The sequence below is a fragment of the Pseudophryne corroboree genome, chromosome 3 (assembly GCF_028390025.1).
Source record: "Pseudophryne corroboree isolate aPseCor3 chromosome 3, aPseCor3.hap2, whole genome shotgun sequence".
NCBI lineage: Eukaryota > Metazoa > Chordata > Amphibia > Anura > Myobatrachidae > Pseudophryne > Pseudophryne corroboree.
Genome location: NC_086446.1, coordinates 442,857,618 through 442,867,580, shown reverse-complemented (window position 1 = coordinate 442,867,580; position 9,963 = coordinate 442,857,618). Strand labels below are relative to the sequence as shown.

At 43.9% G+C, this 9,963-nt stretch overlaps 1 protein-coding gene across 1 annotated transcript in view; it reads left to right on the top strand.

Moving 5' to 3' along the window:
• Positions 1-1,455: 1,455 nt before the first annotated feature.
• The window catches only part of LOC135057883 (uncharacterized), a 181,625-nt gene continuing 173,117 nt past the window's right edge, over positions 1,456-9,963 (top strand). The window contains exon 1 of the mRNA XM_063963605.1: positions 1,456-1,521. The gene's annotated coding sequence lies outside the window, so the exon portion shown is untranslated. The remainder of the gene's footprint in view (positions 1,522-9,963) is intronic.

Here is a 9,963-nt window from a genome sequence, read left to right as displayed (position 1 = left end):
ATGTGGTATAATGTCTCAGGGTCATTGCAGTGTATGTATAACGGGCATTGCGATTCCTGTCATAATGTGTCACAGGCATTACGGTGTGTGGCATAATGTGTCGGGGGCATTATGGCGTGTGCATATTGTGTCATGTGCATTATTGTGCGTGGCATAATGTCTAAGGGCCATTGCAGTATGTGGCATAATGTATACTGGGCATTACTATAAGGAGGAAAAATGACAAATAATGTAAGGGGCATGAATCAGGATTATTTTTCTTTCCTGTAGTGGCCAACGTCTGGGCATGCAGGTTGCAAAACTGGGGTATAAGGTAGTCTTTTTCTGCAATGCCACGCCCCTTTATGTGAAGCCACGCCCATTTCAACGAAGCCACACCCTTCTTTTGCGGCGCTCGCAGGTTTATCCCTTTACTAGTGCCAATTATGGGGGATGGGGGGGGGGATCGCACCGGATCATTTTTTGGCTTGGGGGAGAAAAGTGTCTAGTTACGCCACTGGCATACCCCATGACGTACGTCACGTGTTGTGTGCTGGCTTGGTGGGTATATAAGATGTGCGATTGGCCATCTACACACATGTTACTGTCATGGGTAAAAAGGGTGATTTATCAGAGTTGATAAAGGGATGATTATCGGCTTTTGGGCCAAGGGTGGCAGTATTTCTAAAACAGCACCGTTTGTAAACTCTTCGCGTACTGCTGTGGTGAAGGTATATCGTGACTGGACAAATGGCACCATTGCAAATAACTGACGTGGAAACTGTGGAGCATTACATGCCACTGATGTGAGGGGTGAATGTGGGCTATGAAGGTACTTAAGGGCCATCTGACATGCTACAGTGGAGCTGATCACAATCAAAATGATCCTGGGGGCTACCAAACGTGTGTCTAAAACGACAGTTCAGCCCTTCTAGCTGCTGTCCGTGTTGCAGACGGCAGTTACTCTGGCTCTTAGCTGGTGGTCATAATAATGTGACTCGACCGTGTATTTTTTCCAAGCAGAAACATTAGCACAACTAATATAGCAATACAGCATATAATTATAGGTTGAACTTGATAAACTCTTCTTTATTTTTTTTAACCTTGCTGTTCTATACCATTATGTAACATATTAATGCTAGTAATTGATCCTCTCGTCTTTATAATATGTTAGGAATTATTTGTATTTTTATTTAAAAATGTGTCTGCTTTAAGTAAATTCTAGTAAATCTACTCCCTGCCCTATATCCCTATTACTTTATTTGGGTTCCCTCCCCTAGACCTCCAGCATTCGCTAACACTCTTCTCTATTTTTAAATGAGTTACTAATATCCTGTCCTTTCTGCAGCAACTGGCATCAGAACAGCTCTGTGTTTTAAGTGACAGCATTAGTACATCTCTCTGTCCTGGTGATAGAGATAGCAACCAAATCTCTTTCCTTACTGACTGTCTGTGGCCAGGGACAGAATTAGTTTGATGCTGCAGAGAAGTGATCGTGGGGTCACGCTCTTATGAATGGTTTGGACACAGTGCGGATATGAGGTTTGTGGCTATTTGCCAGATGTAATGCAGAGATCTGCAGGATGACATTTCTACACACTAGCTGAGCAGAAAGTGGCTGAATTTATTTAATCCTGAAGAAAAAAAATGAGTAATAGGTTCTGGGAATAGAGCGGAAAAAAAATAATAATGTATATTTCCAAGATTTTCTTAGGAGTTTTAAGATTTCTGAATCCCATAGAAAATCAGATAGAATAATATATACACTGCAGTATAAGCAGTGAACAATTTACCATAGATAAATCTGTCTAAATCAGTCTGCTTGATCTGCAGTGTCCGGTGAACACAACTCACACTCTTCTGCCTGTCACACTCCATTAACATCGTAAGGTTACTGAAAAGTGAAAATATTTCTTAATTACATGTGTTTCTTAGGCGATACCCTGATATGCGCACTGCAAACATCAGTTATTGACATTAATGCTTTAATATTAATAACGCTTGGATGGCCAGTTTTCAGATTATAAATCCTTTAGAACCAGGGATTTATCGCTTCTGTCATAAGTGGAGTTTCTCCTCTACTATATATCTGCTAACCTGTGAGAGCTATTAGTACTGAAGTGTGAGATACATTTCATTTTCTTTAGTGAAAGCCTGCAAAACCTTTTAAATATAGAGCACAAATGTTGCTACAGGGAAATATTACATATATCATCAGTTGTGAATTTGAGTATACAAGCAGCCATGTGTTAACATTTATCTTTTTGTCTGAGTTCACAATATAGCCAAGGAGATATAGGGGGGATTGATTTATTTATTAAAAGAGACTTGAAAAGTAGAAATCCCAATCAAAATGCTTATACATTCATAATAACAGCATGTGTATAATAAGGACTTTGTATTGATACTGTCAAGAACGTGGGTGCGCAACATTTATTTTCAAAGCGCAAAATGACAGTGAATCTGAATGCATCTAATTCATTCTGATTGCAAGGTTGCTTACTTAGGGCCTGATTCAGGCCTGATCACAGCAGCAAATGGGCAAAACCATGTGCATTGCAGGGAAGGCAGATAATAACATGTGCAGAGAGAGTTAGATTCGGGTGGGTTATTTTGTTTCTGTGCAGGGTAAATACTGGCTGCTTTATTTTTACACTACAATTTAGATTTCAGTTTGAACACACCCCACCCAAATCTAACTCTCTCTGCACATGTTATATCTGCCCCCCCTGCAGTGTAAATGGTTTTTCCCATTTGCTAACAAATTTGCTGCTGCGATCAGGTCTGGATTAGGCCCTTACGGCGGATCGCAAAGTGTGTAGGGCCCATTACTGTGCAGGGATAAGCACTGTGAGAGTCCAATTTCCCCCACAGTCAGAGGTAAATTGGGACTTAAAGTGGACTGGAAAATATTCTGAACAAGTGTTGGCAAGGCCAACAAAAAAGTAAGCTTTGCTAGAACACCATTATCCCTAATCACATCAGTAGGATTGGTATAGAAATACTAGCTGTCAGGATCTCAACAGCGGAATCCCCATGCTCAGATTGCCGACGGATCCCTGTATTTTAACCCTAACCCAAAATCACCCCACCCGTAGCCTAACTCTAATTATCCACTCCTGCAGCCTAACCCTCTCCTAAGTTCCTAACCCTAAAACTAATCCTAATACTCACCATGGGCATCTGTCAGTATTGCAAGTGCAGGATTCTGACTGTCGAGATCCTGACTGCTTGGACCCTGACTACATACCCGTTAGTAGTAGCCATGGCCAATATAGCACACAATGGTTGGTGGAGCTAATACACATGTAGGCAGAATATTATGTATCATGACCAGACAAGTTGCATTTAACACCTTTATCATATTATGAGGACGATTTAACATTGTGCGATATGCACAGGTTCTGTAGCAAACTGGTACAGCTAATAGATTTATGCAAATATATTTTTGGCATCATCAGTATATAATATTAATTAGAACACCTTAAGAAATGCAAATGAGACAGTTTATAACAGTCATCACACCTACGATTCAGAGAACACTATATAAAAGCCCTATCAGATAGTACATCACACAGCTGACACAGTAGATAATACCATAGTTGTCAACCATCCCGGAATTTCAGTGAGTGTTTCAGAGGACATCTCTCACAGTCTCACAGGGGTGTGATACAAAATGTAGATATTCAGACAGGGACGGACATTCGGCCCTGGCAAGCGTGTGTGCCCGGAAAGCGGGCACGCGCACTAGTCACAGGGGCGTGCCACGAGTCAAGGGGGCGTGGACCCGTGACACGACCCCATTTCCATGGAAATAGGCGGAGGCGTGCCGCAAGTCAGGGGGCGAGGACTCGCGGCACGCCTCCATTCCCCTTGGAGACGGACGGGGGTGTGGGGTAGCGTCTACAACAGGACCGGCCCTTCTGGCATTTGGCAGAAATGCCAGATGGGCAGTCCGGCCCTGCATTCAGAATGTCGAGAACAGAACGACTGTATGGTCAGAATATCGGCATTCCGAATGCCGACATGGCTTTCATAATCTCGACATGGCCATAATGTTAACATTGTGCATGTTGATAGCAGGCATTTCAATATCATTTATTTTACTGTGATAGGCCTAACCCTGCCCCTCACTGCAGCCTAACCCTAGCCCTAATTCTATAATGTTGACCATGTGACTGCCTACATTTATAATTTTAGCATAATGATCATGCCAACAATTGGCCTCATTCCGAGTTGATCGCACGCTGCCAATTTTTGCAGTGCAGCGATCAGGTTACTACTGCGCATGTGTATGCACTAAAATGCGCATGCACGTCGTACGGGTACAAACAGCATTGTTGCTGTGCAATGCTTCTAGCGACGATTCCATTCGCACAACCGATCGCAAGGAGATTGACAGGAAGAGGGCGTTTATGGGTGTCAACTGACCGTTTTCTGAGAGTGGTTGGGAAAACGCAGGAGTGTCCAGGCGTTTACAGGGCGGGTGTCTGACGTCAATTCCAGACAGGACAGGCTAAAGTCATCGCAAGGGCTGAGTAAGTTCAGACCTACTCTGAAACTGCAAAACACTTTTTCGTCCCGCTCCGCTGCACATGAGATCGCACACTTGCAAAGTAAAAATACACTCCCCCGCAGACGGCGACTATACTTTTGCATGGCTGCAAAAAGTAGCTAGCGAGCGATCAACTCGGAATGAGGGCCAATATCTCTATGTCGACATATTCACTGTTGTCATTCAGACAATGCTGACAATCTGGTGTTGACATTCTGACTGCCGATATTATGACTACATTCTCCCAGAAAGGTTGCCTGTGCTCCTGGAATTAGATGTGGCCTGTCACAACAGCAGAAAATATGTGGCCAGGATAGGAGCTCAGCTTCAGTAGGGTGAAGACTTCTCCATGGTCGGAGAGCTGTGACTGAAGAAAGGGCAAGTGAAGCTATTGCATGCTTAGGGCTGTATATATTCATATTGACATATGTTTGTCATGTTGATACTGATCATGTTGACATGCATTATGTTGACGCTATGAAATATGGACATGATTAGAATGTCATATAGTATGCTAAAGGGACAAGGGAAAAAGGGGATCTGAGCACTGGAACTAGCACAGGACTATAAAGCAACATATGAAAATCCACACATAGGAACCATCACACCTTCACAGGCAATGGAGAATATAGTTGTGGAGGTGCACCCATGAAAGTAGGTTGAGTAAAAATAAATTACCTTTTTTCTCTGTTTTCTATTATGATTAAAATCTCCACAAAACATTCCTGGTGGTCCGAACGCTCCAGTGGTGTCTTCGCGGTCTGGTGGCCAGCTGACGGTGACTTCTGGTTGATCCTACAGTGCTTCTGGTGGTGAGCAATGCTAGCCCCGAACCCCGAACCCTAACCCTTCCCTTTGCGCCTAACCCCAACCTCCCCTCCTGCAGATTAACCCTAACTGTTGGCAATCTGAGAATGTCGGCAGTTCGATTGTCAAGAGTTCAGAAGTTGACATTGTAAACGTCGACATAATCACTGAATCTCTGAAGAAACAGCAAGGGTCAGGTTGCAAGTGCCGATACTAATGATGGTCAGGGATGTGGCAGAAAAATAGTGTGCAATGTGGCCTTCCACTTGGAGCCATACAGATTCTAGAATTAGCATGTGGTAGTGAATCTGGCTACTACAGCTTCCCGCAATTGCAGCCACTTTTGCATATGACAGCCCTATGTGATGCTGTTAGAAGCAAAGCAAAAAAGTAGCAAATATGCACCTCGCCCCCACAGTGCCAGATATACACATGTCCCCACAGTGCCAGATATACATATGCCCCCACAATGCCAGATACGCCTATGCCCCCACAGTGCCAGATATACATATACCCCCACAGTGCCAGATTTACATATGCCTCCACAGTGCCGGATATACATATGCCCGCACAGTACCAGATATGCCTGTGCCCCCATAGTACCAGATATACATATGCCCCCAGCGCAAGATACACATATGCCCCCAGTGCCGGAAACACATATGCCCCAGTGCCAGATACACATATGTCCCCAGTTCCAGATACACATACTGTATGCCCCCAGCACCAGATACACATAGGCCTTCAGTGCCAGATACACGTATGCCCCCAGCCCCAGCAGTGCTGCTCAGTGCTGCTCACTGCTGCTTACCGGCGCTGCTGCCCGTCGGGTTCCACTGTTGCTGCTCTGCTGAGAGGGTGTGGTCTCTGGCGTCGGGAACGAAGCCGGTTCATGAGCCAGTCAGGAGCAACCGTGATGTCTGACTCCTGCTACTTAGCCGTGTACCCTGCAAATGCGTAGGACCGGCTCTGACTATATGTACAAGTAGTCCGTTTTTTCCCTGCATGCTGAAGAAAAAATTAATTTGCACCTTTTGCATTTCAGCAGGGTTTGTGTGGGGGCACATTGCTTTTTTTTACAAAAAAAATTGCTCCTAAACCATCATGTGACAATAGCAAAAGATTAAACAATACATTCTATAGAACATATATGATCTTTAATAGCACCAGTAACAGTAACTTAGCTGGCACGATCTACAGTACCACATTTACTAATTTCAACCAATGAGATACAACACATCAGCTAGCCTATTACACATTTCAAGTGATCCAAATTATACAAATGACTATGAATATTATCTCCTAAAGCAGACATTGACCACGAAGGAATAATTGTTATCATTACATGAAAAAAGGTTGATCATACACATATTGGACCTAATTCAGACCTGATCGCTAGCAGGTGATTTTTGCACTGCTGTGATCAGATAGTCGCCGCCTACAAGGGGAAGGTATTTTAGCAAGTGTGCTATTGCCTGTGTAGCAGAGCTGTATGAACAGATTTTGTGCAGTCTCTGCGCAGCCCAGGACTTACTCAGCCGCTGCGATCACATCAGCCTGTCCGGGACAGGAATTGATGTCAGAAACCCTCCCTACAAACACATGGACACGCCTGCGTTTTTCCAACCCCTCCCTGAAAACGGTCAGTTGCCACTCAGAAACGCCGTCTTCCTGTCAATCTCCTTGCGAACGCCCGTGCAAATGGATCCATCGCACAAACTCATAGCTGATCAGCGATCCGCTTTGTATCCGTGCGACGCGCCTGTGCATTGCGGTGCATACGCATGCGCAGTTCGGACCTGATCACAGGCTGTGAGAAAATGCAGCCTAGCAATCAGGTCTGAATTACCCCCATTGTGTGTACTTCTCAGCAGGAGGCAGAGATTTATTATTTTAATTAAATATATAAATTTCACTTGGGGCATAAGCCTTTTCATCCCTGGGCTAAGATGATGACAATGGTTGTCTGGTAACAGGATAAAAAACTAATAATTGGAACTTGTTCAAGTGCATGATGGATAATTGCATAGCAAGAATTGCAGACAACAGGTACACCACTGATTTAGCTAGGAATACTGTATGTGCCTCTTATATGTGACCACCATAAAGTGTCCCAATCACCTAAGCACAGCGGAGACAGTCATCGAGATTATATGACCCATCAAATCAGTAGGAACTGACATCACTGATAGTTAAAAAAAAGTTATTGAAAAATGTATTCAAGCTACAAGAATGTGTTAAAAATGATTAAAGATGGAGTTAACCTTTAAAGAGCTGACAAGGCACCAGTGCTGCCAGGAGTAATTTACAATTATAGCCCAGCTTCATTTCAAAACCAGCTAAAAGCAATTTCAATCTATCCCTAAAATAACCACTTTTTCAAATAAAACGATATAGTGGATAAAAAAATATGCAAAATAATGCAATAAATTGTATCGACAAATATATTGATGAATAAAACAAATTAATACTTTGTAAAAAGAAACAAATATCTGATACCATTTTGCTGCATATGAAAGGGCAGACAATTGTGTGATTTCATAGAAAGGTGCCTGCAGCTGGTTTTCTGAGTATACCAATTTCCTAGCTTTAATCTATGAAGTCGTGAAATAGGGATTAAATGGAGAGTTGAACATTTTTAACATAAAAAACCCTATAGGCATAAACAGCTGGATATAGACCTCATGGGGCACTAAGTAAGATAACGGTTCCCCCCCCCTCCCCCCCCCAATAAAGCACATTGGCCTCAGCTGGAGAAAAAACAAAAAACGATAGCCCCTGATGGGGAAAACAAACACTTCGGCCCCCAACAGGTACCAATTGGCCTCCACAGGAATAAATAAAACACATTGGACCCAACTGAAAGAAAACTCACCACATTGGCCCCCAAAAAGAAAAAAACAAACATACTGTATATTATACCTGTTGCTGTGATGACCTACATATAATACCAGTAATCGTGCCGAGGGGCGTAGATAACATAGGTGCAGGCATATCTATAATGCATGCAGTGTGTGCGGTGCACATGGGCCCCTGGGTCCAGAGGGGGCCCACATCGCACACACTGCACCCATTTCTTCTATACTTACCTTTCCAATGTCCATCGGTGACTGTGTGTGTGGGTCCTCTCCTCTTCCGTAGCCATCAGAGCCGTAGCTAGGTGTGTGCAGAGTGTGCTTTGCACACAGCGCACCTGTGGAGGGAGCACATCTGGCACGAGTCCCCGATTGGTCATAGCAGGCAGCGCTGATGATGGAGAATCCCTCGGTGTGCTGCTGGGTCAACCGGGAGTCAGCTGGCAGCTGAGGACATGAGGAAGAGGCAGCGCTGGTGTACATGTTTATGTCAGCCAGCCTGGAGGGAAGGGGGGAGAGGGGGTGTGTTTAGATTTTTTTTCAAAACATGAGGTGGGAAGGGGGGCGCCGTTGCTGTTTCTTGCACACAGCACCAAAATGTCTAGTTACGGCACTGGTAGCCACAATCGCCACTGCTAGCGCACTGAGCGCTAGAGACTCTGGCACAGTGCCAAAGTCTACAGCACATGCGCAGGCCTCCAAAAAAATGGTGCGGCGCCCATTTTTCAGAGTCCTGCGCATGCATTGTAGACTCTGGCACTGTGCCAGAGTCTCAGCGCTGAGTGCGCTAACAGCGATGGTGATGGCTACAGGAGAGGAGGGGACCCACACTCTGAGTCTGCAAACGGGTCCCCTCCTCTCTAGAAACGCCTCTGGGTGCAGGGAGTGCAGCTGTTATGCTGCCCATCTTCCCTGTCAAAGTTACGTGTTATATAACATTTTCACCATTGTGTGGTACATAAGGGTCCTTACAAACTTTTAACCTTGGGCATGCAATATATCTGGATATACCTCTGGACCTGCTCATTGTAATGTGGTATAAAATGAACTGGAGGGCATTATAATGTAACATAATATGAACTGGGAGCACTGTTGTTTGACATAAAGTAATATGAACTGGGGACACTTTACGTATGTCATAATGTGAATTGGGGGTAATGTGTTGCACTGGCAGGCTTACAGTGTGACATAACGTGAACTAGGGTGCTACTATAGTTCATAAAATAAACTAATGTATACCTTCACATTACACAAGTAGTGGTACCATTTGCAATATAGGGGTCTATTCAATTTGTATCGGAATTTCCTAAAAGTTGGAAAAACTGCACTTTTCAACTATTTTAGGTTGAATCTGAATTCGACCTATTCAATTTTAGTGCCATTTTTCTGACTTGTCGGAAAACACGTGGATCGGTGGATTAGCCTGGAAATGCCCGCAAATTGAATACTGAACTGTTGGACCCTCTCCGTCAGAGAGGATCCGACAGGCATTGAATAGACCCCATAGCAGCAAAAATGCCCATTATATTACAACAAAATGGTTCCCAATAAAAATAATCATGAAGGATACTCACCGTGTTATATCTAGAGATGTGCGGCTGGCACTTTTCGTGTTTTGTGTTTTGGTTTGGTTCTAATTCCACTTTCGTGTTTTGGTTTTGGATCTGGAAAAAAAACATAAAAACGGCTAAAATCACAGAATTTGGGGGTAATTTTGCTCCTACAGTATTATTAACCTCAATAACATTCATTTCCACTCATTTCCAG